Below are 26,611 nucleotides of genomic sequence, written 5' to 3'. Positions count from 1 at the left end.
GCACCTAAATTGTTCTTAAAAAAAATAATTAAAAATGAATAGTGCTAATAGTCATTTAATTATGGGAAATGCTCACACTTACTGCTTTGACTTTTTCCATAGGAATGCGTCACTAAAAGGAAAGGATCTTACTTTAATACTGGCCAAAGCAAAACTCAAGCCCAGCCGCTGTTGATGCAACACAGCTTCTCACCTGAGCAAAACAGTTTGCCTTGCAGGAGCTCCAAGAGCAAGTTTGTTCCTTTAAATTAAATTATTTTTGAACCAAAAACATTGATCAGCTACTGTTATTTGTCTATTCTTTCTGTTGATGCCAAAAGGAATCTGTTTTTTCTACCTCTGTGGAGATGCATGATCAGAGCATTCAGTACACATCCATTTTTGCTTCAAGTTTTGTGCATGGTGTTACAGAAGAGGTTGAGAAATGCTGAGAAATAGGACGTTAAGTGCAGGACGCTGCGTATATTGGGTTAGGAACACAGGAGAAACAAAATCTGCTTGGTCTTTAACCTAGTTGTCCCCATCAGGCTGCGCAGACCTTGCAGCCGCTGCACGGGACGGCTGTAGCTGCGTGTGCCTTTCAACGAAACCACCCATAGGCGAGCAGCACTGATGGATTGGGACCCAGCATGTGGCACCGATGGACAAACCCTGCTTTTTCAGACATCAGTACAGGCATCTGGTTTTTGCAAAGCAGATCTCTCTAGAATTGCCTTCACGTGGTATTTGGGGCGGTTTGTTCTCTTTGGGTATTGGCAGGCGTGGAACTGTGTGAGAACAAAATGTCACACAAATAAATGATGACATAAGAAGCATCAAGGTGTGGTATGGGTTAAGGAGGTGGGATTTCAAGTAGGAGAAAAAAATTCCAGTCTTTCCAATCCAGCTCACCAGTCCCCTATGTGTGGAATAATTTTAGAGATAATTATTACATGCTTTCCTGAATATAATGTACTGTTACCTGTGCCCTGCAAAATAAAGCCATGTCTAATTCTGGATAACCACAGGGGTGATTTCATAGTTACACTGAAATGAGAATACTAACTTGTTAATGATCTTTACAGATCACATCATTTAATTCTGGGCTGTTGGTAGTTAAACCAAACTGGTCACAAAGGGGTACGTGCTCCTTCCCGTGCAGGCAGCAGCCCCTCTCGATTCCGACGGCAGGGAGAAAGGAGGATGCCGCTGGTGGCACAGCTCTCCTCCGTGGGCCAGTGTCAGCCCAGTGTTTGAGACAAAGCATGGGATGATTTGCTATTTCGCTTGCGTAACTACTCCACAACCTGGAGCAAAGGGTTTAAAGGCCAGGTCCTGCTGCTGCTGGGAGCGCTTCTGAAGTGCTGAGAGCCTCTGCCTCCCCTGCCAGCGATGTGTGACATGTTCTGAAGCAGGTGGAAATTACTGCCCAGAAAATGCTCGCTCTCACACAGGGCAATTAGGAACAATGGAGCTGCCGGGGACTTGATGGGCTGGAGGTGAAAAAAAACCACTGTGGAAAAGTACCAACAACTCAAGAGGTAATGCTGCTATTTTCCTCCACTTTCCAGCATTTTCCTGGCTTCAGGTGTGATTCTTCACTCAGTGGAACCTTTGAGTAAGCTTGTGGAGGGAGAGACAAATCTTAAGGAGCGAACTACAGAATCACGTTTATCCATGGTTTCCAGAAGAAAAGTAGAAGGGAGCAATCTGTTCTCCTTTCCTCTCCAAAAACAGATCCAGGAGCTCATTACATTGAAATAACATGATGAAGAGGCAAAGTTCACCCAATAAGGTAAAATAATTATAGCTTACTGGAAATCATAGAATCCTTTAGGTTGGAAAAGACCTTTAAGATCATCAAGTCCAACTTGTTAAATGATTAACAGATCTAGATAAAATTTGTCAAATAGTTGTGAACAAAAATGAAAGAATATGATCAGAAAAAACAGCTTTGAGAGATGTTTCTGACTTTTGTTTTTGAAACAGTGCTTCCATGTCACAGTTAGCTAAAAAATGACATCTTGGAAGCTTTAAAGGACTGTGAAACCCAACCATGCTGGACAAAGGCCTCTAAGAGCCCTTGAAGTAAGTTTTTCAAACATTTAGTCAGTAAAACTTTTGAGGGGGGGAATGGGTAACCCAAAAATATATTCAAAAATATATTTTAATGACTTTTTTTTCTTTACTTGCTTTGGCTACAAAGTGGGGAAAAAAATGATGGAGATTTTGTAGAGACCATCCAGCTGGTCCCACCAACAGCAGCTGGTCAGGATTTACCACCAACTTAACTAGTTCTATGGTGTTTAGATTCAATAAAAAGGTCGAACTCTCTTACCAGCTCTTTTAAAAATCCTGCTCACTTTTGTTTTTGTTTTTGTTTTTTTTGTTTTGGAAGCCTAGGAGGCACATAAAATGCAATTCTCAGCAGAAGGACGGTAATTGGGAGAAAATGTAATAGATGGTCCACATTTCTCTTTGAAGTTCCCATTGATCAGTGTTTGCTGAGACTACTTTTCTAATCCATAACTCAGGAACATGAAGGAATTGTCACTTTATTCTTTGGGTGTATATGGCTTACCTCCTAAGAAAATAAGCTCTGGACGCCTCAGTAGCCTTTATTCAGGTTTTTCTTGCAAGATGGTGTAAAATGGGAAAGCATCAGGACCCCAGCTGTAATATTTTCCTGAATACACATTTTCCTGATGTTAATTGAAACAGCAGCACTTTTATGGTTTCTTTTTTTATGTTTGAATTTTGTGTAAGAAAACTACATCTAATACCTTCCACTCAAAGAGTGTGCTCGAGCATTGGTGCTCCTGCCTGGAGAGGCAGCTTGTGCTGAAAACCCAAAGCTTTCACAAAGTGCTTTAGACCCTGTTAGACCAGGGAGTTACAGCCAGATGCTGAACCAGCACTGGGAGCATGGACACAGAAAATGTCCTGGTGTTGAAGGTGCCACTTGGATGTAGAAAAGAGTCTCTGCATGGTCAGGCGCTACCAGGTCTTGATTTTTTTGTATTTCAGTGTCTCAACTGAAAACCTGGCGACTTCCTTGGCAGGAGTTCCCAAAGAGAAAATATTTCAGGCTTTGAGGATCTCACATACGCCGCTGCTGCAGCCACGTAAGTACCTGGTATGGGGGAAAGCTGGTCACAGGGAGGGCTGCTGGCTTGGACAAAACTTCTGGTGGCCAGAAACAAAACTGGCTCTATGACACATAAGTTTTCGTATTCTGCTGCTCTTCCCTTGTCTCAAACATAGAGCAAAACGGGCTCCCCATGCCTGCTGCCCAAAGGTGGAAGCACTCAGAACCAGGAGGAATGTACTGGGGTTCCTGACTACATTTTAATGAGAGAGAGAGAGAGAGCAAGATTATACTTGGGAGTGAGGAAATTATGGTGATCCAGAATTCAGAATAAGAATAATTAGTAAATAATGAGTAGAGTTGAGAAGGAAATCAATTTTTCAAGGACTCTGAAAAACGTGTTTAGAGCTGCAGTCTGGAACCTGCAGGCAGAGTCACTGCAAACACCATGTATCTGCTCGTATTAGATTTATCAGAAGTTTGTTAATCAGCTACTTCTAAAATACCTTTTGCAGCTGATCCGGTATTAATGAAGTGGTTTGTATCTCCCACCCCTAGGAGTTCTCCCAAGTCACGTACAGCAACTGTCCCCATGCAGAGGAGAGCAGGGATGGGCGAGGGCCAGCCTGCCTGGGCAGAGCTGGGTGCAATGCTGCTCTCCAGAAGCAGCAATGCTTTCCACAATTTTGTCCCAGTTTGAGGAAAAAGAAGGAAAATGCTGATTTCTTACATGGTCAGTCCTACCAAAGTGTCTTCAAGCAGCAGGGGTTTAAGACTCCCGTGTCTGTAATGTGTTGCCCTGTTGCTGCCCTGCTGCATACCCCTGCTTTGACATTCTCTTTGTGCTGAGCACACTGGTTCCCACTCGGGGACTGACTAGTAATTCTTCATAACAGCCTTTCTGGGTGGTTTTGGCATCTATTTTTGCCCAGAAATCTCCTCCTCTTCTCTCTTCAGGAATACTGTAAAATCCTTCTCCATGGTCAGATCCTTCAGGACAAGCTGTGGTCATTGTATAAGTGCAGAGCACAATCAAAATGGAAATGGAAACAATTAAATATACACGACAAGCAGGTATTAAGGTGAGCCTAGATATGTTAATGGTTCATTTCAACCTTTGAACTAAACTAAATGTTGCTTTCATCTATTTTTAAAGAAATGTTTGTATTCAGTGTGTAGATGCCCTGCTCCATCTGTTCTTTAAATGTTTTTTACTTAATCTTAAATATAGCAGCCACTGGCCACGTTTGTACAAAGCACGTGTGCTTTTTATGCCACCATAGATGAGGATTCACACAAACCTATCAGCCAGTGCATGGGCTAACAGGCAGACTGAGAAGCAATTACCTCCAGATCTCTCATTTTGAAAGTCGAGTGCTCTGTATTTAGGTTGATATTAATTACAAGGTGCTGGCATGTTTTGCACCATTGCACTTCCAGGATGGGTTTTTGGACCTGCTCATTCCAGTGCCCCTCTGCAGCTTTGCCGGCAGTGCTGGAAGGTATGGAGGCTGCAACTGCTTGTGCCAAACCCAGCAGAGCTTCTCAGAGCCATCGAAGGACCCAGCCTGTGCCACGCTGAAAGCACAAGCTCTGCTTTCATTGGCGTGTATATGGCTGAGCAGCCGTGATGGGAGCTGGCCATGGGGCTCCTGGCAGTCGCTCCGCTCAGAGCAGCCCTTGGGAGTCTCATTCTCACTCAGATGGTCTGAAAATCAGGGGCTGGGAAACTAAAAACCGGACTTTGTTTCTGGCCCTGTGCTGATGACAGGGGATCTAAACACTCAGACGCAGCACAAAAAAATCAGGGGACAGCTGATCAAGGTTGAATGTAGAGAAAGCACATTTGGATCTTGCAGTCAGGAAAGAGAGGGAGCGAGGGTTATTATATTTCTTTGAGCTTTCAGGTTGCCTTGCTGTCTCTGAGCAAGATGACAGCGGATGTCTTGTAAATATTTAAAGACGGAGCCTGACCCACCCCGTGCAGTGCTACACTGCGTGAAGGCAAAGACCAGCAGCAATCTTCCAATATTAAAATATGTTGATTCTGAAAATGTAGCTGAATTATTTTTTTTCAGGAAAAAAATCTGAAAAAAAAGCTACTCCTTTCAGGGAAGCATTGGGGGTTTTTTAATCAATATGTGACAGTCTAATGCCACATAACATCTGTGTGGTATTTCTGAGATGCTGGTTAACTTCATTAGTGGAAACCGTTCAGACAAAAATGGGCAGGGTTTTCCCGGGGATGACAAGGTGCTGTCAGCAGAGGCTATGCCAGCATATGAGTCTTCTCTAGATTTTCCACGCTTTTGAAGCTTGCTGCATAGTGGCAAAGGCGTAACTGCTCTTCTGTCCATGGTGGATAGTGACAGGACGTGTTATTTTCTGGCTGGAAGAGTCTTTCTGAATAATCCGTAAGATGTTTTTTACATGTTACTGTGCCAAAATAGGAAGGCAGCTTCCTATGTGTTCTCACAGAGGATGGCATCGCTTCCACCACGGTGCACAGCAAGGCTCAGGATGCTGGGAGAAAATGCTACAGGCATTTCTCATCTTCCTGGGCCTGTGCTGCACCTCTGATGTGCAGCGCTGCCAATTTCTTTTGCTTCCATCAGTGGGAAATCGGTGCTTTTTGGTGCGATCCCAGCACGTTGCTCTGTATTTCCTGTGGAGGGCACAAATATGCCGTTGACCTTGCTTTCCTCGTTTTCCCCCAGCCCTCCTCATGCCAGCCAGGGACCCAGCCCCGCAGGAGAAGGCAGCCCTTTGCTCCTGTAGCTGGAGTGGGATTTCCACAGCTGCAAAGTTGCCTTTCCAAGGCAGCTCCGTATGTATTTTCCTTCGCCCAGTCTGATTCCTATTATACCTTTTGTTTGTTTGTTTCTGAGAGTTCTTCACCCAAACCAGTCACCAGTAAGGGTTTAAATGACAGGAAACCAACTGAGCGGCTGGCCGGAGGAATGGGATCTCCTGGCCAGCGATGCTTTACGTGCACTGCTGTGGAGCTGTGCAGGAGCGATGGCAATGACAGCAGCCCTGCTGTTGCTGTTGCAGGGCAATCGTGAAGGCAGGTTTCCCCAGCAGTCACTGCTGGCACAAAGAGCACAGGCTTATCGGACGCTGCAAAGGCACGGCCTGCATGGCAAGGGCTGGGCTTGGGCCACCTCGGCGTTCCCAGCCCTCCCCTGCAAGCCCAGGGCTGGGGGAGGGCAGAGGAGGCAGGTGGGACACGAGAAGATAGTGAGAGCCCACGGAGGGTGGGCTAGTGAGGGAGGTGGAACAGGGAGTGTGGGAAAGTGGGAAGGGAAATAAAAATAACTGAAAATTAGAAGAAAAAATGAAAGAAAAAGACTAAAGTGCAGCACGTGAAGAAGGGAAGGAGAGCTGTGTGTTCTTCACTCTTCAGGGTAGCTCAAGCAGATGTATGTCGTGGTTTTGTCTCCGTTTGATGTAGCAGGCATTGGCATTCGGATTCTGATGAAGGTCTAACGGTTCCAACCCCTTGCAGGTGGGGTGAGGGTACGGAGGCACGGCTGGTGGGGTGGCCAGCAGCACCGGGGCATTCCTCGCTCTGCAGCCACCTCCTGCACGCAGCAACTGCCCCGGCTGCGCTGCACAGGGCAGCCCAGAGGAAAAAACTCCTGTTGTAAAACCCAGTCTGGGAGACGTACATATACTTGCAGTTTACCACAAGTACGTATTGATTAGGGCAACAATGTCATTTTGTTTTGTGCTGAACAATTCAGTGTTTGGAATTGAGACCTGTCAGGAGCCAAATGACTTAGCAGAGCAAATTGAAAAGAACAGGGCTATAAATTGCAAGGGAATTCACTTTGTGGTTAACACTCGGGCGTGCTGTGAGAAACAGGGCTGTACACAAACTGCCCTGCCATGCAAATCCCAATCAATGTGCTGACAAAGTACCCTGCTGAACCCCAGTGTCTCACTCAATATGTCTTAAAATAGATGTAATTTAGGAGGCATGGGAAGGCATATATTTTGACCTTAAGTGATGCACGGATGGGAGGTATTGTGGAACTAATGAGGAGTGTATAGATGAGCTTTGTAGCAGCCTTACCGCATTTATTTCATATATATACTGCTAAACGTATTAAAATGGCTCTAACTGAAAAAGGACCTACTTGATATGTATAACACCATTTTCCTTCTCCAGTGTGTATTCTGAAAAGTCAGTACAATATTTTTGCCTAAGTATAAATCCAGGAATTGTCAGAAAACTAGGTCAATACATTCATCTAAAAACCTAGTAACCCTCCCCAGCAAGTTCACTCCCTGTGCCACTCACAAACCCCATGCCACAGGCAGTCACTGCGCAGCACCTCCACCCTTCCACAGTCCCCGGCGGCTTTTCAGGAGCCACACATCTCTTCATGCACTGAGCTGGCGACCACCAACTCAGACCGAAGGTCTTACTCAGCTCCTTGAGTGTCTTGGGCTGGATGATCATTCCCTCCAACTCTCCCTACGGTGTTCTCTGCAGTTGTCACCACCTACTTCTTCATGCTGCTGCAAAAGATGGTGGTTGGAGAGATACTACGGTTTCAAGAGGTGATGGCCAAAGCGTTTTAATGTCTTACATCATTGCTGTTTAGTCTTGGTCGATTAGAAAAATCCAGAAAAACAAGCAAATGCTCACAGAGATATTTGATGCACAAAAGGGACCTATAATGGAATGGTACCAATAGTGGTTGGGCTGCTGATTCTTAAAAGCAGTTCTGTAGTTCTGTACAAGGAGGGGAGCACACTGCAGAGGGGAGGCGGGGTGGCTTTGGATCCTGGTTGTTAGTTCAGCCATCCAGCACAGCAGCCAGCTTTTACAAAATTCCTGCTTGACAGCAAGCCAAGCATCGATGAAGCAGCATCACAGTATCATTAAATTTACAATGCTCATGGTAGCAGGAGCCAAGGAAGTTACACAGTCTAATGGAGGGGACTTCCAAATGCAGGAGATTTCAAGAATTATTTAGATCCCTGTAAAACCTTGTTATCCCAGATTATGCTTCCTCAAATTACAGATTATCTTTCCCACCAGTGTGACCATGTCATGTTTCAACCCAAGGGCAATTTCTCCTTTACTGGAGGGGCCCCGTGAGTACGCTGAAGCCGTAATTCCCCCTTTGGGTCTGGGTCTGCCCTAGGAGGGAGCCGGCTCGGGGGGTGGGGGGTGGGGGGTGGGGGGGTGTCTGTGCTCCGTGCACTTGGCTGCACTCCCTGGCCTGCTGCTGTATGGGAATTTGGGGGAGGTGGGGGTGAAAAACACAAAATGTAAGGAGAAGCTTGGACTGACACTTGACAACTTTCCTGTTTTGTAAATTGTCGAGGAATTTGAATTGCATGATATGTTTTCACTTGCAAATGTTTTGGATTTGTTATTTTTCCCTTTCCTACATATTTTAAGCTTATAGCATTGCATAATCTCTTTTTTCCTCTGTCCTTGTGGAGCCACAAGCAGATAGCAGTATCTCAGGAATCATTCCCTTGCAACAGCAGTCTGTTTTTGCCTGAAGACAAAATAATCCAAAAGATGTTAATAGTTTTAATTTCCAGGTGTGTAAGAGCTGATGCTTCTGGAAAGGTGTGGTCTTTAAACCTGTAGTAAACTCAGATGTCTCTGCAGAGCTCTGTGGGAGCTCTGTGTTTGTTAGAGGAGCAAAATATTGGAGCTATGAGGTGGTTTTGAAATATGGTACATTGTGGAAGAGCAATTGGAGAAGAATAAGCAGATGTTAAACTGAAAGGACTGCAGTGCAGTTCAGTCCTGGGCTGGTTTATGCTAAGAAAGGGCAGGAGAAGCCAAATGTTTAAGGAGGGCTGGAAGGGAATATTAGACAGCAGTCGGAGATGTTCAGATAAACAATAAACAGCCTGCTGAGCGCAAGGATTAAGAGATCAGTGGGAGAGAGATGTAAAAAGAGATGAAGGGGGAAAAAACAATTGTCATAAAATGCTGAGAGGATCCGGTCCTCAGCTTGTGCAAACTGGGTTAACGTCCTTGCATCAAGGATCACCAGCTCACGGGGTTGTCCCCAGCTCCCAGGGGCAGATAACACGCTCGCAGCCAGCAAGCAGTTTCTCCAAAGTGGTGGTAGAACACACAGGTAACAGACACTCATACATGTTATGGTGGAGAGGAAGATAGAAGGAAATGGGTGATTTTTTTTTAATGCCAGCTGGCACCTCATCTTTCATGGAAGAGGAGGAGGAGAAAGAGGAGGAGGTGAAAGGGGAGGAGGAGGAGGTTGGATCTTCCATGGGAGAGGAGGATGGAAGGATGGAAAGTTGCTGAGGAAACTATTATATTTCCTGCCATGATGCGATGGGGGAATTTGATCATCTTTTGATAACAACAGAAATGTCTTTGCAAAAATTCTGGGCTATCCTGGTAAAAAAAGTCAGGAGAGTTCAGTCCTGTGCCCAACAGAGAGGAATGGGATAAAGCGAGTGTGGCTTTTGAAGGTCCTTTGAGGCAACACACAGCACAGCGTCTCCGGTTTGCCTCCAGCCCACTACGCGATACGTTGCACACAGTGACAGAGCGGTTGTTACACAGGGACAATTCTCTGTTATTTTCTTTCCTTCCTTTTTTTTTCTTTTTTTTTTTTTTTCATTACACTCCACTGCAAGAAATACTCCTAGGATACTGAAAATAAACATCTCTTTCCTGACCATTTACCAGACATTGCTTCTAATTCATGGAAGCCTCTGCCCACCTCGGGAGTGAGGAGGAGACCCTGAGATGCCACCTGCCCCATCTGCTGGCTTTTGCACTTCAGGCTCTTTGCAATCAGGTTAAAAAGCATTTCAGTGGGAAAAGCAGCATTTCCACCTTCTTCCACTGATTTAAGCTTTCCTGTTAATGGCATGCATTTTCCTTTCCGCTGTGTGCAGTATAAATCTGGTTTGAGCTTTGTGCGATGTTCATTGGGCTCTGTGGGCTATTGTGCACAGTTATTCCACTGTTGCTGAGAGAATCTGGATCCCTTCCTATTATTTGTCTTTATTCTAGGGAATAAACATGCCGGCATTTTTCTGCAGATGTGCCTCCTCTACCGAAAAAATCCCCCACAGCACCAGAAAGCATTGCAGGCACAAAAGACGGAGGTGGAAATATATTCTGAAAATGCCACACTGGCTTTTCTGAAATGACGGTGTTGACATTTTGCGTTTACATTATCAAAATCATTGCGTGTGTGCTTCGGGGAGCAAAGCCACGGGACAGGGGGGTTGCGGGGGGTGCCAGGCAGTTGCTGTTCTCGGTCATCTTTGTCCAGGAGATTCCTCTCAGTTGCCAGTCTCACTCCCCTCTTGTGTTTTATTTAGAAAAGTTAAATTACTATTCCAGTGTGCTAGGATGAACATGATCTGGTCGCCGTATTTAATGTACCCTTGGATAACATTTAAATATGTAATGGCAAACCAAGCTGTGATAAACCTCTCACAATGAGTCAAGAGCAAGCTCATTTACAAAAGTACTTCAGTAGGAATTAAAATAAAATTTCCATCTTCCACAGTTACATTCGGATCCTAGTTGTCATTAACTTACTCAAAAACCCATTTGGTATTTCAAACTTTAGTAAATCATTGTGTCTTCCAATTAACTTTCATACCGCAGACAACATAATGTGACTAATTTCATTCAACTCTGTTGTTTAATAAACATCTAAACAATTCTTTATTTCTGAGTCACAAAGAAATGTGCAGTTATATTCTATTGTGCACGCAGTAATGGGCAAAAGGAAAATTACTGGAGAGAAATTAATCTTGTTCTTTTGGTTTATCAGCTTCGGAGGAGCAATACTCTGTGAGTGATGGGCACAGCCAGAGAATTAGCCACCCCCCCATCACAAGTGCAGCATTATTTGCGAGGAGAAAGTATTGCACTCTTGTACCAAGCCCTGGGATTTTTTGGCTGCCCAAGCAAAGGCACCACAGGGGTCAGTTGGATGTTTAGCAGCCCAGAGGGTGCAATGGATGCAGCAGTAACTATGAGCTATGACTCTTTCCATCAAAGAGACAAGTTAGGGGGGGCTGGGATGCTGGAACAGCAGTTGGAGATGGGCTGGCAGACTCACAGTGTCCTGGGACCAGCCCTGTGCCTGCACAGTGAGCCAAGCTAAATTCAAGTAATAAGACCTATTAAAGTGACATGAGCTAAACAACGCTACTTCAATAACACAGCTATGATGCTAAATTATTCAGTATTTAAGAATTAAGAGAACATGCTCGTAGGGGCACATTTCTGATCCCAGTGTTCTAGCAGATGCCACTGCAGCACAGCTGTGGGCAGGCACAGAGAAGAGCAGTGTATCTGGACAGAGGTTTTCTCACTGATGCTTTCTCGTTAAAAGTGGCAGGTTTTTTAATGTGGCAGTTTTTACAAGGTGGTCAGCACATGTGTGAATTTTTCTGCTGGTGTAATTGCAGAGGGCTCTGTGTGCTCAAGCGGGGAGGTGATCCTGCACGGCTGCTACGCCTCTGCAGGAAAGTGCAGAGTGCAGGCAGATGACCTGAAAAAAAATTATTAGCATTGAATAAATGTCATTCTTCCCGATTTTTTGTTTTAAATATGCTCTCCAGAAGAGTTTGAGCAGATGTCTAATCAGGGACGAGAAAGACTGCAGCGTAACTTATCAAACTGATCACACTTGAGTCTGAAATTTCAGCATCTGTGGCCTTCCCAGTGAGTAGAGCCTCAGAGATGATAAATCCGTTCCAATAATTGATGTCTTTCAGGAGCACGATCTCATCAAAGGATTCCTGGAGCACAAAGCAAAAAAGACTCAATCCCTTCAACACTTCACTAATTACTGACCTGGAGCCGGACAGTGGCGTGCAGACCCCGATCTTTGAGATGGAGGATTTTTGTGGCTGGCAGCACCCATGGTTGGGAGCATCAGCCTGAACGCACTGTGAAAAACCTTCTGGTCCATTTTACGCAGCAAAACTGTATGTATGTCCGTAAAGTGAGGAACTACAGTGCTGCCTGAGCTGTGGGAAGACATCTGCAGAGGCAGTGCTGTGGCGGAATGCGGGCAGGCCATATTGGAAAAAATAAGGAGTTTGTTTAGTGGTAAAAGCTCTGATGTTTTTTGCAAATGTATTTGCAGAGCCATTAAAAGCTATGTTTAATCTCTGCTCCATTTCCATTCTGGTATGCATTATGCTTCTTCTGCAAGGAGCGAGTGCAGTTAATGGCATCGGGCGGCTCTGCCTCTGCTGATGGGGAGGCTGGGCAAGATCTTGTGGGGGCTGCTCTGCCAGGGGACTCTGGAGACCTCTCTGAAACCAAAGCACAGGGCTAAATGCCACTCCATGTTTGTGTGTGCCAAACTAGGATGCCAGCGTTTGTGACTGAATGAAAACTTCCCTGAATTAGTAATGACATTTTTATTTTTAAGGGACTCAAGCTCAGGCAGCACTTTTAAAAATGAATCATGATTTTAGGTGATTTCTTTCTGCGTGGATGCTCAGAACTGTCTGAAAATGGTCTGTTAAAGCTATTAGGACTCTAATGGAGGTGCTCACACTCACTAAACTGATCGGCAAACAATGGCTGTAGTGTCTCATCCTCCTGATTATATTCCCTATTTGCATTTCCTTGGATATACAAAGAAAAAGCAAATCAACAATGAACAGCACAGTTAGAGCAGGAATAACCAAAGTGTGATAGAGGAATAACTGCTGATCTGGAGGTGTCATACTGCACTGCCAGACACACACCCGGGCCTTTTGCAGCAGAGCACCCCGCAGCTTCCTGGGCATCCCGGTGCTGCTTGGGAGCTGCTGGAGCAGTGGGGTGGCTCAGGCTGGTCCCCGACTCGTTCCCTGCCTGGGATGCACTGACAGGAGCAAGCAGTGCAGCTTGGCATGGCTCAGGTGCAAAATGCTGTGGGAGCGTTCTTTTTTGTCCTTCATCAGAAGGATGGAAGCCAAGGTTTGATATGTTAACACTTGGCCTAATATTAGCTAGGGAAATAAAGCAGGTGTACTACATCATATTAAAGATACAAGCAATCTCTAACGGTCTGTTATTAATGTGGGGAGATTGACTGAAAATATTTTGCCTCAATGGCTCTTAAGAAATTCACAGTTCATTTCCAGTCATTAAAATAATTAGGTGCTGCGCTTTGACTACTCCACTAAGGGCACAGCTATAGGGCATGCTGACCTCAGCGTGAGCAAGGGTGTGAGCTCGCAGCTCATCCCCTCCTTGCCTGGATAGCATCCACGTGGGCTCCCGCCCCGCACTGGAGCTGGTCTTGAAAAATGTAAGTTAACCCAGTGAGGCACTGTTAACGCTGTTCAAGTGACGTAAGGATGTGAGGCAGAAGGAGTTTGATAATTGCACTTCTCTTTCTGCACTAGCTTTTCAATTAGTTCTTAATCTGAAAGTCTTTTCTAGTTTTTGAAAAAGCAAAGAGATGTTCTTGTAATTCTGGTGTTAGGTAGCAGTATCTTGAAGGTATTTCTGTAAATACACTTGAAATGTGTAGAATTTGGCTCAGGGGCATTGCTGAGGGCATGTAGAGCTTTTGTCTGCATTGGCAGTTTGGACTTAGGCAAGGTTTATAGTGGTGCAGGGGTGGATGGTTTTGTATGGGTTAGGAATGTGATACCAGAGTCAGGTCAGTACAAGCACAGCTCCTGCTGCAGCATCTGTAAGGGGGCTGTAAGCCCATCGTCGATAACGGGGTGCATAGTGCTTCCATCAAAGCCGCTGCTCTCTGATGAATTAGGCATGGCAGACAAACTTGCATCAGGATCTGCTGCTAAAAGTAGCACCAAAAATTAAGGATGCACCAAAATGACTCTGCCGCTTTGCACTTTTCTCTGTGCCGCAGGGCTGAGGTGCAGGGGGATGTGCAGGCTGGCTGCTAGCTCATCTGTACTGGTGTGGCTGCTTGCCACGTCCAACTGGTCCTGCTGAACCAAACCCAGGTGTGAACTGGGGTGAAAAGCTCTCTGCTACATGACCATACAGGATCTACTATGATGGCATCTATGCCTTTGGGTAGAGCCTGTAAACATTACTGTGATACTATACATAGCGAAAGGAAAGATTTAAGTGGACCTTTCAGATAACCTTCACTTCAGTAAACTAATAAAAAAAAAATCCACTCACTTTAACGGGATCGGAAGAGTTCAGATGTCTGGGTAAGTTTTCTTTCACTATTCCCTTATTTAACTTTGATAAATACCACTCAGTGGAGTTTTAGAAATCTAAATTTTGATTGTGTTAGCGATAGGAAAATAAGCAATAAAAATGGCTGTTGAGATACTTGTACACTGATGAGGGAATTATCAAAACAGCTATAGCTGAGTAACTGTGAACAGCACCAATGTTTCCACTGAATACAATTATATTATATTATTCCCCAATTACAAAGATTATTTAAATGACAAAAGTTATAGAATAATATACACTAGAAGATGTACCTATTTCTAAAATCCCTGGAACCATACTTAAATCTTCAGAGTTATTGCTCACCTTTAACGTAGTTCTCATCAACTGCAGTATAAGCCTTAGAGCTGACACTTCAGATAAGTACATGATATAGTTCAGCCCTAAAACCCTTGACAAAAAATACATCAGGGCTTACTGTAAAATTTCATGGAGGTTTAAAGAAAATATTAAGTCAATAGTTCTTCAGTTATTAGGGGCTTTTACGGTAATCAATACTTTCCGGCCATATTAGTGCCTACGATGATGAAAGATGACATTAATATCCAGCTCTTCTTTTTTTGGTGTATTTGTGTCTGTCCTATCTTTACTCAGTCCTGCTAGAATCAATAGCAACACAAAGAATATGGTTATTTAAAAAATGCCATCAATATTGATTTGTTTATTACTGCCATTTTCAAGTGGAACTTGATTTCAGGAAAAAAAAATACTTTTTCATACAAAAGAATTAACAGTCACCCTAAAACTCTGGAGTACCACGTGACTTTGCTTATGGTGATTTTTCAGTTTAGCAGTGTACTAATGCAGCAAGAACTGTTTTAGGATTAATAAATCCTAAAAATAGGATTAATAGGATTAATTCTAGGAATTCTTGAGAATTGCATGACATTTTATGCCCTCAAAGCATTGCACAGATGTTAATTAAATTTAATTGATATTCAGTCCTGAACTTATATGCATGCAGTTACTAATGATTTAATGATTTTTTTCAATGGAATAGAGTCTTTGCCTTTGATTCTGTTTCAAAAAATTGAGACAGTCATCCTATGTGCAGTCTTTAGGCTCAATCCTTCTTATTCAGGTACCTCAGGAATATGGCTGGTCAAATGACAAAATTTCCGGCCCTTTATAGCAGCAGTGTTTAATGTACTTTCTTTTGTCTCCCACTGCTGGCTTTCTTCTGTGTTTCTCAGGTAAGAATTTGCTTAAAAATTCTGGTGATAACTCGGTGTTTGTCTCTGCGCATCTAGGACCTTGTTTGTGCTCATTTCCCTGGTTGTTCAGTTCCCCAAACCATGTATTTATTGACTGATTGCGGCTTACAGTTCCAATAAGACCAGCCAAAACAACAGAAATATTACAGACGTGTCTGTATCTCTTCACCTGTGATTGCCTTTGCCCCAGAAACTTCTCCAAGTAAGCAGTCAAGACAGAAACTTCCTATAAAGATAAAACCCCATGTGCCACAGGAATTTCAGACTGTACCCGTTGGTTCTGTCTCTGGTGAACAATACCCTGATGTGTTCATGGAAACTGACACTTTACCTGTTCTGTTGCCTTGATGGAAGGGTTTGAACTATGCTGCATCACCAGGACTGTTGCAGCATCAACAGCTATGCACGGCCAGTCCTCGTGTGCTCAGGACCCCTGCCAGCTTGGTCAGCTTCTGCCAACCCTGCACTCCTTTGCCCATGCCTTTCCTGAGCCAGGGAGCCCCAGGCTGGATGCACTATTTCAGATGCAGTCCAAGGAGTGCTGGATAAAGGGGGTAAGCCTTTTCATTGAGCTATTCTCCTGTTACACAGCTTAGGATGCTGCTGGCTGTTGCTGCTAGGGCTCACTGCTGGCTCAGGCTCAGCTTGCTGTCCCCCAGGACACCTGGTCAGCCCCAGCCTCAGTTACACAAGGCGGTATTCCTTCCCAGGTGCTGGGCTTTGCATGTGCCCTTGTTCAGTCTGGTACGTTTGTGGTCAGCCTGTGCCTCCAGCCTGTTTACATATCTTTGAGTCAAAAGCACATTGATTAGTCCCCCGTTTGATGCCATCTGCAAACTTGACAATAATGCCTCCTCCAGGCTGCTGCTAAAAGTGATACACAGGACAAAGCTGCAGCTGGAAAGGAAGGCTTGCCTAGCAGCTTCAGAGATCATGACTTCATCAAAGCACTGCAATAATTTAATGTAAGGTCTCCATTGAATGGCATCCTTTAGTTCTTTTGTAATTAACAAAATCATAAACATTGTCATCTAATTTAGTCGAGAGTGGCTGTGAGATCTGCAGTGTTTGCTATATATATGTTGCAGACAGTATGTGTCATGGATAACTTAACAGCAGGTCTGTTTAATGTAGCAGTTTCCTTGTTTGAACATGACTTCTGCAAGCTATTGTTTCTAGCGAAGCACAGGGTTTATTTACATGCAGTGATTGCTCAGCTTCCAAGTGAGTGTCAGTCAAATGAAGAGTGGATACATTTAACTGATTATGGAATGCAGAACTGCATTATTATGGCTAGATTTAAACAACATTGGAGTACAATTTTAATCTTGTTTCCAACCTGCTTTTACATTCTGATGGACCTAGGAACCCAGACTCTTACAGCAGTTGCCAGTTGGAATTTCCCTTGGAAATTAGCCCCCAGATGCCTTAAGATCAGCAAAGCTGTTTCACATACAATTTGGCCTTTTCTGACCCATTATAAGGCAGCTGGAAGAAGGTCTCATTCTAACTACAGCCAGATTGGAAAATGAAAGCAGCTCCTCCTTAAGAGTATCCCTGAATCCATTGCTTTTAGAGGCGGTATTGGGAAATGCTGCTAAACTACTCCCAAAAATAAAATGGTTGGAAAGAGCAAGAGAGTGGATGTATTATGAAACCACTGAACTATTTATGCTAAAACCAGTTACTCCAGCAGGGCTTTGCGTGGTGCATGAAGCCCCTGATAGGAAGTAAATGAGCTGCAATGCACTGGGAGCATTTCCCATATGCAAACCTATGAATTATCATCAACTTTCTAAACCTGTGTTCCTGGCTGTCAGTGTTAAAATCCTATTGTGTCTCTATCTCTAAACTACTTATGCAGAAAGTACCTTTTTCTTATGAACAGTAAACATCTCTGAAATGTAATGGGGAAGGTGTCTCCTCTGCAATATTGATTCTGCTTCCTCTGGCTGTCGTGGCCGGTCTGGGCTGAATACAATTAGATGCGATCCGTGCACTCAGGGGAAACAAGGCTTCTTTTCTCTAACTAAGCCTTCTTCAACTCCTAATAAATAGAGCATTAAAAGGGAATTATTCCATTTTGCATTTTATAGAATGGCTAGTCTTCTTCCATTTGAGAGTCAGACCCTAATGATCAAGTCAGTAAAAACATTTCTAGTCAGGCCTCTTTTTATTTCAATCTCTACTTATCTGGGGGAAGAACAAAACATAAAGAAACCACAGAAAACACAGCATTTAGCTGACCTCCCACAATACATCATTTGATAGCTTTTGCTCCATCTTTCCAAAAGGCCATTTAGCTTAATAGTCTCTTCCATTTTTCATTTCTTTGTTACAGGTGCTGGGGGGATGATTTTCAAAAGAACAATGGAATGACATTTTACCTGACTTTGGAAATGAATTCACAGCGGTGGTTTAGCAATCTCATGCCTTTTGTGCCTTAGATTTGCCTTCCATAATACGGAATGGGTAGTGAGATACTTTAACAAAGCAATAGAAAATTTAAAATGAGAGGGTACATACATTTTTCTATCCTATTACGAACTCCTAAAGCCATTAGTACATTGTTTATATGCTCATATTTGTAATAAAGGATTGACTAATTGAATTTTCATAAATTTTAGGCAAAGACAAAATGAATTGGCCTCCATTCCAGTTTAACTCAGTGCCCCAAAAAATTTACTTGTAGGCAATACATTATTTAAAAAACACTCTGAAGAAAACATGTCTAACTTTATGATACATATTTAGACAACATGTCTTTAAGCCCTGTATGGACCTACAATATTCAATTTATATGAAATAGAATGAATGAAAAAGGGGCAAAAAAATGGGTATTTACGTGGAAACTTGGACTGCAGTTTATTAATCTGTATCTCGGTATTGGTTGTTACTATTATTTGCCATTGATAATGCTAAGTCATTAAATGAAAGTCAGTTCCTTGTGGAAGAGTTTGTTGGCTTCTTCAGGGTCCTAAAACCTGTGAAGCGTGAAATCAATGACAAATTGTGAGGAGGTATTACAATTTTAAAATGTAGAGCTTATGGTGATTTGGAACATTGTAGAAAATCAACCATTTTGTGAATGGCTAACAAAATATGATATATTGCTGAAAATCTCCTTAAATACTCAGCTATTGAAAGAAATTAATCCTAAGTGGGACTTCAGTAGTAGAACTTCTAATTTGATGAAATTTTCATGCTTGACAGGTAGTGATATCAACTAATAACGTTAATAACCTTACTATTTACAGGTAATTATCCCTATAAATGAGCTGTGATGGTTTGAAAACATCTGTTTCCTTTTGGAATCAGTGTATATCTGCCCTTAAACAAGGTGAAAATTTGGTGTTATAACTCTGAGGACTAAATTTCTATATTTTTCCTGCGGTGCTATATTCCTTGCAATTAGGCAACAGCCTATATGGTAACAGCTTATATGATTACTGCATTTGTATGTATCGCTGTGTACATTATTAGAATGTGTTTCCTTAATCTCACGGTTTTTTTCTGATACTTTAGGCATTAAACAAATCATAGAGTTGATATGTTCAAGATTTTTAAAGGAATTGTTTTATTGTTTTGCTTATGAAATCCTTCCATCCTTTTAACGAGTTTTGCCATAACTGCTTCCTCCTTGGAGGCTCGGACCAGCATTGTGCATATCCACCCACACCTTCATCCAGACCTCTTGAACTTTCCTTAACACACACAGAGCCTGCACTCTGAATGCACAAACACAATAAAACTCTCAGTTGAGAGCTAATTTGATGCCAGCTGAATATTCAGCTAGTACTCTGAAACTACTGGTAATCAAATACCTGAAACATCTTGTGCAGAGTGAGAATTTCTATTTTTCAGAACCTATGTTGCCCTCCCATTCCCAGCAGAAGTTTTCACCATCACTTTATCTGAAGTCCTTTAAAGCTGTTAAGTCAGTTTGGCGTTTTGCTCAGATGTTCTCTCAGGTGGAGGAATCCTTTTAACGTGACAGTTATGCTAGTAAAGAGAAAATACTATTAAGTCATTTTGTAGATGAGAGAGGTTATCTGACAGAGGTTTCCTTATCCATACAGGTGGCAGCAAGATCGCTTTTTTCCTTCCAACAGAGACAAAAGTGGCAGCTGGATGGAATTTAAACACAGGGCAGTAGGGGGATTGGAACAGACACATCTCTCTCAGGCTGTAACTACCCCCCCCCCCAAAGGGACTCAGCTGTACTGGGACGTGATCACAGGTTCTTATGCTGGGAAATACCAGAAGAGTACAACTGGGCTGGTCATCAATCCACATGGCTGAATCTGCGTGACATGAAGGTGACAGCTCTAATATTAGACTATAGACTGATATAAGCTCAGTATAGCTGGGGTGTCCAGTATGAGTTGTAAGGCCAGATTCTCTATGATTTTACAGCTCTTTCATGTCTCCCATGTTCTTCAAAGTGGCTGAAAAGCAGTGAGAAGGTTTCCTGAGATTTCTTGCAGAGCATGAACGTTCCAAAGCATCGCACCAGAAGATGGTAAAGAACACGTCAAGGCAGATAGAAAGTACAGCTAGTCTTGCTATGCCCAATATACCATTACTTGAGGGATCTAGGCTGCTCTAACCTTTGTGAGAGTCGAGGATGATGGACATCCTGCATATGCAAGAGCAAAATGAGAACAGCAAAAGCATAACAGCATGTCTAGAGTGCCTGTTCCTCTGCTCCTCCCGGCAGAAATCCAGCTGAGTTTGGCATTTATGTCTATTATATGTAGTTTAAGTCCATTACATTGTAGCATTTTTTCCCCACCATCTTTGCAGTGCAACTGCCTTTGGATTGGAGTGATGCAATACTTAGTACCAGTATTAAAAAAAAAAAAAAAAAAAAAAAAAAAAGGTAGGAAATTATGTTAACAGTGTAACTTTCAGCCCAAGAAGTGGAGAACACCTAAGTAAGCAGACTGCAAAAAGTGTACCCAGTCTCTACTAAATTTCAATACTGTGTGATGAAAAAAACTCAGAAAGGTCTTTGTTTCAAAGCCTTTGCTGTGCCTGTTTCACTTTGTCAATGTTAGCTCTGACTGGGTGATATGTTTTCACTGCCATCACCTGCTGAGGTTACATGCCTTCTTTCCTAAGACAAACTGCAGCCATGTGAAGTCAGCAAAAGCCTCGAACAGAATCAAGAATGTTTTCCCCAAGATTAAGGACAATATTGTTGTAAATGTCACCATATTAACTTCTCTGAACCTTCCTGAGTGCTGAGTGATTTCTCTGCATGGATAATGGGAGTAGCATGCTCTGTATACACAGTGCAAGAAGGACAGTGCTTTTAACTTCTAAGTAGTACTCTGTATTTTAAACTGGTCAAATTTATTAACCAGTTACTTCTATCTAAATGTGTATAAAACCTTTTACATTATTTTACATAATATACAGGAGCAATTTAATTGTCTCTGTTGGTTAATACATATATGTATAAAACCAACACCGCTTGCACTGTGAGTAGGGATTGCTGAAGTGAGCTCTGCATAAGCTCCTGTTCAGACAGGGCTGGTTAGATCTTCTGCAACGCTGTCTAGAGCTATATATACATTGATCTTTGTGCTGAGATGGATGCTGACAGATCCAATAAGAACAACAGGGAAATAAATGTTACAGCAGGTAAGACTCAATGGAGTTAACTCTTGTTTATGCTAGCTAAAGATCTTGCCATCTAATTAACACAAAGACAACCATAATTTTTTTTTTTTTTTTTATGGAAAGAAATTAAAGGAAAGATCAGACCCTTATCTCTGATAAACCTTTGCAGCTTACACCAGCTGAGGATACATCAGGTCTGTGCTAACCTCCATCTGAAAGCTATGGACACATCTAGGGTGGCCCAGGAGCAGTGCGAACCACAGCAGTTTGCAGAGCAGATTAAGGAAGCCCTAACAGAATTGGTTTCTTTCAAGAAAGAATCCCAGATCAGCAGGGTGTAATGGGAGCTCTGCTCAACACCACTGCTCTTCCCACTGGCGCTTCTGACAGTCTCTTCAAATTGCAGCTCCCCGCGTCTGTGGAAGGGAGGGTTTGGAGCAGCTCTGGATCTGGCTTTAGGGCCCATCTTTAATTTACATCAGGAATTGTAAAGCTGCCTATCGAGGACACAGATATACAGCTCTATTTGTAAGAGCAACAGTCACACAGGAACAGGTCTTGGCCCCTTTTCTCAGAAGGGTACGCTCATCTTTAAGCTGTCTGGAGGCTCTGGATTTATGTAGAGGCAGTACTCCTAAAGGCTGCCTAAAGGACATGGGGTCTCTTTGACTTGGTATACCCTTCCAGCTAGCGTTACCCACAAATGGAGGTTTCCTCATTTTCAATTCTCTTTATTGAACTGAATTTCTGTTTATAGTCGCATTTGCTTTCTATCCATGCTGTCTGTCACTTGTGTTGAATATGGGTTTTGCACACATGCCAAATAGTTTGTTACTTGGCGAGGGTTCACTGGCAAGAGAATTTGCTTCTCCGCATAGTAATAGGCATGTTTGGCTAATAGGCTCTTTGTCTGAAAGCCTTTTGCATATTCAGAGCTGCTCATTTGTCACGCTAGCCTGACCTAGGCAGCAAATATTAAAAGAGAGTTGTAAATATGCCCTGTTCTTACTAGAATGCCAACTGAAGCAAGCATTAGCTGGTTTGTAATGAACTAGTCATCTGCTGCTCTTCAACTTCGCAAGAGTTGTCCAACCACACTTATTTCTAGAGTAGTTCTCCTGTCCATCACAGATTTTTTTTGCTATTGGAATTGCCTCACTCTGTTGTCTGTGTTCCTTAGAGTACATTTAATATTGAAATGGACAACTCTGATGAGTACTAGTAGTTTTAGGCAAAATAGTTCTGCTAGTGAAGCTGACGGCTTAGGATCTGTTCTGGTTTTACCATTAAAAGAAGGAATTTCTCCCTATTTGCTGGGTGTGTGTACCAGGGCTCTCAAGTGGAAGTACTGCACCAAACTCCTGTGCTCACGTGAATGCCACACTCCAGGCATCAGCTGGCAGGCAATACCTGCATTACCTGGCACGTCTTCCTATCTGCGCAACGAAGCTGGGGCAAAAAGAGTCTTAAGTTCAACTGATAACTTGAAAAGCCAGGGATTTCCTTGGGCATGTGGAGACAGCAAGTGTCTTTAGTGTTGGGACTGCCTGGGTGTTGGTATGAAAACGGCTTTGTGGGTTTTTTGTAACTGGCTTTTTTCCACATCTATAAGGTATAGATTTTCTTTTTGTCCTGTAAGGGCTTTCTTACTGTCAGTACTTAATAAATTGTCTAAAGGTTCAGAATTGCTTTTTATTTTTAAATACTTAGACATATTGCTTTGCGTAGAACTAGCAGGTTTGGGTGTATAACAAGCCAATTTATTGGCAGAGTAGAAATCAATGGCATACAGTAGACAGACTTTTCCTATTTTAATTAGACTATACAGACTACTTTTTAAACAGAAGTACTCAAAACAGCATGTTGCAGAAACACACAAAAACCTAATTTAAAGGGATTAGGTTGGAGATCAAACTTCTCCATTGTTTGCTGTGAATCCCCTAAAAATAGAAATCCCAAAGCTAACAGTGCAGCACAGCTGACCGATTCTCAGAAAGAAGCAAAATCTGCAAAAGTCTATGTTACAGCACCATCTAGTGCCTCTTATCTCAGCAATATAGTAAAATTAATTTTCCACTTAATTCAAGTATGTAGGTGGAGAGGAGGGAGTGCATGAGATGCTTATACATTCTAAGAACTTATTTTCTCTCAACTAGTGCTGAGATAGGAGGGAGCTGAGGGATGTAAATGAGCTTTGGCATTTTACAGGGTGAAGATTTTGTCAGTATAGCTGTTGTTTGGTCCTCTTTTATCCTCTTACCAGCCACATAGTTTTTCCTCCCGAGGACCATAGGAAAGTGGACACAGGAGTGTGTATGTTGAGAAAATGGGAGGAAAAGTACTGCACTTAAATACCAAACTGACCAAATGGTGTATATATGGTGTTTGTGTGTGTGTGTGTGGAGAGGCATGTTTTTGTTAAAGCATATATTCTGTTTTGTGTGTATGAATGACTGACAAGTGGGAGGTTTATGTTTGTTTGCAAATACCTTTTGTGACAACTGCACCTGTAATTAATGTGCTTGTCTCAGGTAGACAGCACCAAAACCTTTGCCTTCTTCATGCCAAGTACGACTCTCAGCAACGCTAAATTAAATTTGAACTATTGCTGTGTTTTAATATCCTTTACATGGCTTCCCTTTTCTGTGGGTTGTTTTTTTTTCTTCTAGAAAGGTGATTAACATCCTCTGACTCCAAACTACTAAGAGGTTAACCAAGAGCAACTTTGCAATTAGCCAGTATTCCCAACCAGCAATTGCAAGAGACAAAGGAGACAATATGAATTTGGGCATTAAACCCCACAAGGTCGGGTGGCATGGTATTTAAACTTTGTTTCAAAATCAAGATTCTTACAAATAGTGCTCCTAAAATAAAATGAAAATTCATCACAGCTGGCTGTGTGTATCTTTGATAAACAGCTGCTAAAAAGAAAAAAGCCCTTCATCATACTGAAGTACTCTGACTTCATCTAAATTACAGTAATTTGGGCTACTCTCAGACAGATTGGCACTGACCAGATTAACTAACATACTCTGGGATATACATATACTTGCCTTCACCAAATTTAATAAAATAGCTTGGGATTTATGCAGTTGCTCTTCAGTCTGCAACCTGCTGCTTTCTGTTTTTAACTTGACCCAGGGTTAATACTGCTGGAAGAATAGGAAATGGCTTCCAGTGATTCCAGTCTGTGTTTGGGAGCACACCACATGCTAGGATGGATTACAGTGTAAGATTAATGACTCTCTCACTCTTCAACCTAAAGACTGCCTTTTGTGATAATAAATACGAACACTTATATGTTAAATGTATTTTCTAGCAGGTTTAGGTTTATAAGCTAGAAATCAGTCGTAACAGCACATTTAAATAAACATCCTAACAATAACATGTAACCTAACAGAAGTCACCTGTCTCAAAAAAAATCTTCACAGCGTCTTCACTATGTCCTTGTAGGAAAGGCTGGTGGATAGTAATGTCTGTATTGTATAGTCAGAGACTAAATTAGAGTTAATGCCCGGACTGAGGTTTTGGATTTAGATGTAAGATTTAGATGCAGTTACACATGCTGCACACAAATATAGCTCTTAGCAGTCATAAGGAGATGCAGTGTCATCCAAAATAAGAACTAGGGAAATCTTGGGGTTTGGTCCCAGAGTTTCCAGTAGCCTTATTTTTGTTAAGATTATTATTGTATTTAGTGTTTCCTAAAAGAAACCCCAGCTCGTTCAGTCATGTGAATTATCTGAGAATCTCAGTAGCCATAAAATCCCTCAGAACCGCAGAAGCAAGCTTAAAAGTATGACTCAAATGTACCCCAACAAAAAAAACCCAAAAGAAATAAAAATGCATTAGCATATCAAAAGAAGACAGAAATATTTAGCATAATGTTTTTTGATGAAACCCCAGGGTCTGGGGAAATGGCTTCTATTTTTTTTTTTTAATACTTCAGTTTGCCAGACTGCAATCCAGCCTGACAACAAAAATATTTAATTGTTTTATTATGGGATATGAAACAGATACAATACCCTGACATTATATTATATGGAAACAATGCATAAAAAGTTACAGAATCATAATTAATCATTGAAGTGATTATTGTATTCTTATAAATGCTTAATGTGTCAGGTATGTTTGTGATGCATTCCTTGTCTGGCAAATGTGATATTGACTGTTGCTCTGTAGTATAGTTCAGTATAGATAGATAGTAGTTTGACATTTCCATCCCCTGATGGTAAGGAAATTAGACTGTTGTTTGTCTTTAAAATGTGTTTCTCTAAAACACTTTAATTCTGAAATAAATAAATAAATATTTTGTTTGCTGTCTAATCATTGTTTTATTCTGTCACTGATCTAGGGAGAGTATTATTGCTGAACTGAAACTGAACATGTTGAAGAGAAAAGCAGAAATTACAGAATTTTGCCCTGTGAAAAAGGCCTTACTTGGGAGAAAACAAACAGAGCTGAGATACTGAGGAACTGTGAAATACTTGGGAGCACTGTGTGGGGTTTAGTGATTTGTAACAGTCTCCAGAGAACACCAACTGCAATAAAAAGGAAGCGATGTAATAGAAAGGGAGAAATCCCAGAGCCATGACATGACAGGCTGGTTGGTTTGTTGGTTGGTTTGGTTGTTGTTTTGGTTTTTTTTTAAGGGGAAGGTAATGGTAATAAGCGGTGGGATAGAGCACTTGTGCCAGAGCTGGGCAGCACGGAGGCAGCCCTACTGAACTGACTTTGTCGGGGTGTATCAGCCGGGATTGCATCCTGTGAACTGCTCCTGGTGATCACCGCAACCTCACGTCAGGGCAACGCTCTGCCGTTACAGCTGACAAGTCTCCACTGTTTTGTTTCAGCAGCATGACAAAACACAGTCTTATTTTTTTTAATGTGATTAAAAAAAATGATTTTTACTAAAATCTCAGTTCTCAATGAGAGGAAACCATTACCCTGTGCACCAGCGAGGCCCAGTAAGCACCACACAGGGCACCCCCGAGCGTGGCACTACAGAAGATGCTAAGCCATGGATGCACCTCCAACGCTGCCAGCCCTGGGGATGTTTTTCTAAGCTGGAGCCCGGCAGTGGCACTGCTCTTGGGGCAGTGATGCTGGAAGCCCACACTAAGGGCTCCTACAGCAGCTTGCAGAGCTGTGGTGACACAGCAGAGCTGAGGTGACAGGCTGGGGGGACAGGGTGGCTCCTCAGCTGCAGGACGCGGGTGAGGGAGGCCCAGCAGCGCCTGATCACAGGCACCGAGCTCTGTCCCACAGGTAACGCGGGGTGTTTCAGGGTATTTCAGCCGCCCAGGCCTTGGCATAGCTCCCCAGCTCAGCTTCCCCTCAGCGAGATCTGGCCTGCCTCAGGCATCTCTGTGGGGACTGCAGGCATCTAACCGGTGCGTTTGCATTTTCTCCTTCAAGAGATGTGCTCCCGAAGGTGACCCCCACGGGTTTTATTCACATCCATCCCCTCTCCCAGACCCCCAAGCGGGGCTCGGGCAA

General features: G+C 42.8%; 1 long non-coding RNA gene across 6 annotated transcripts in view; it reads left to right on the top strand.

Moving 5' to 3' along the window:
- Window positions 1-25,326, top strand: part of LOC119147446 — a 44,134-nt gene extending 18,808 nt beyond the window's left edge. For 4 of the 6 annotated variants that reach the window (XR_005104039.1, XR_005104040.1, XR_005104038.1 and 1 more), the window contains 6 exons: window positions 1,551-1,774; window positions 3,007-3,104; window positions 4,025-4,149; window positions 5,785-5,894; window positions 11,822-16,038; window positions 17,826-25,326. This is a non-coding gene — a long non-coding RNA (uncharacterized LOC119147446). Of the gene's footprint in view, window positions 1-1,550; window positions 1,775-1,968; window positions 2,068-3,006; window positions 3,105-4,024; window positions 4,150-5,784; window positions 5,895-11,821; window positions 16,039-17,825 lie in introns of all 6 variants that reach the window. The other 2 variants (XR_005104037.1, XR_005104041.1) reach the window with 2 other exon arrangements.
- The last annotated feature ends 1,285 nt before the right edge of the window (window positions 25,327-26,611 follow it).

This window comes from Falco rusticolus, chromosome 4, assembly GCF_015220075.1.
Source record: "Falco rusticolus isolate bFalRus1 chromosome 4, bFalRus1.pri, whole genome shotgun sequence".
In the NCBI taxonomy this organism is placed as follows: Eukaryota; Metazoa; Chordata; class Aves; order Falconiformes; family Falconidae; genus Falco; species Falco rusticolus.
Note: the sequence above shows the minus strand (reverse complement) of the source record. Positions and strands in the feature narration are given on the sequence as shown.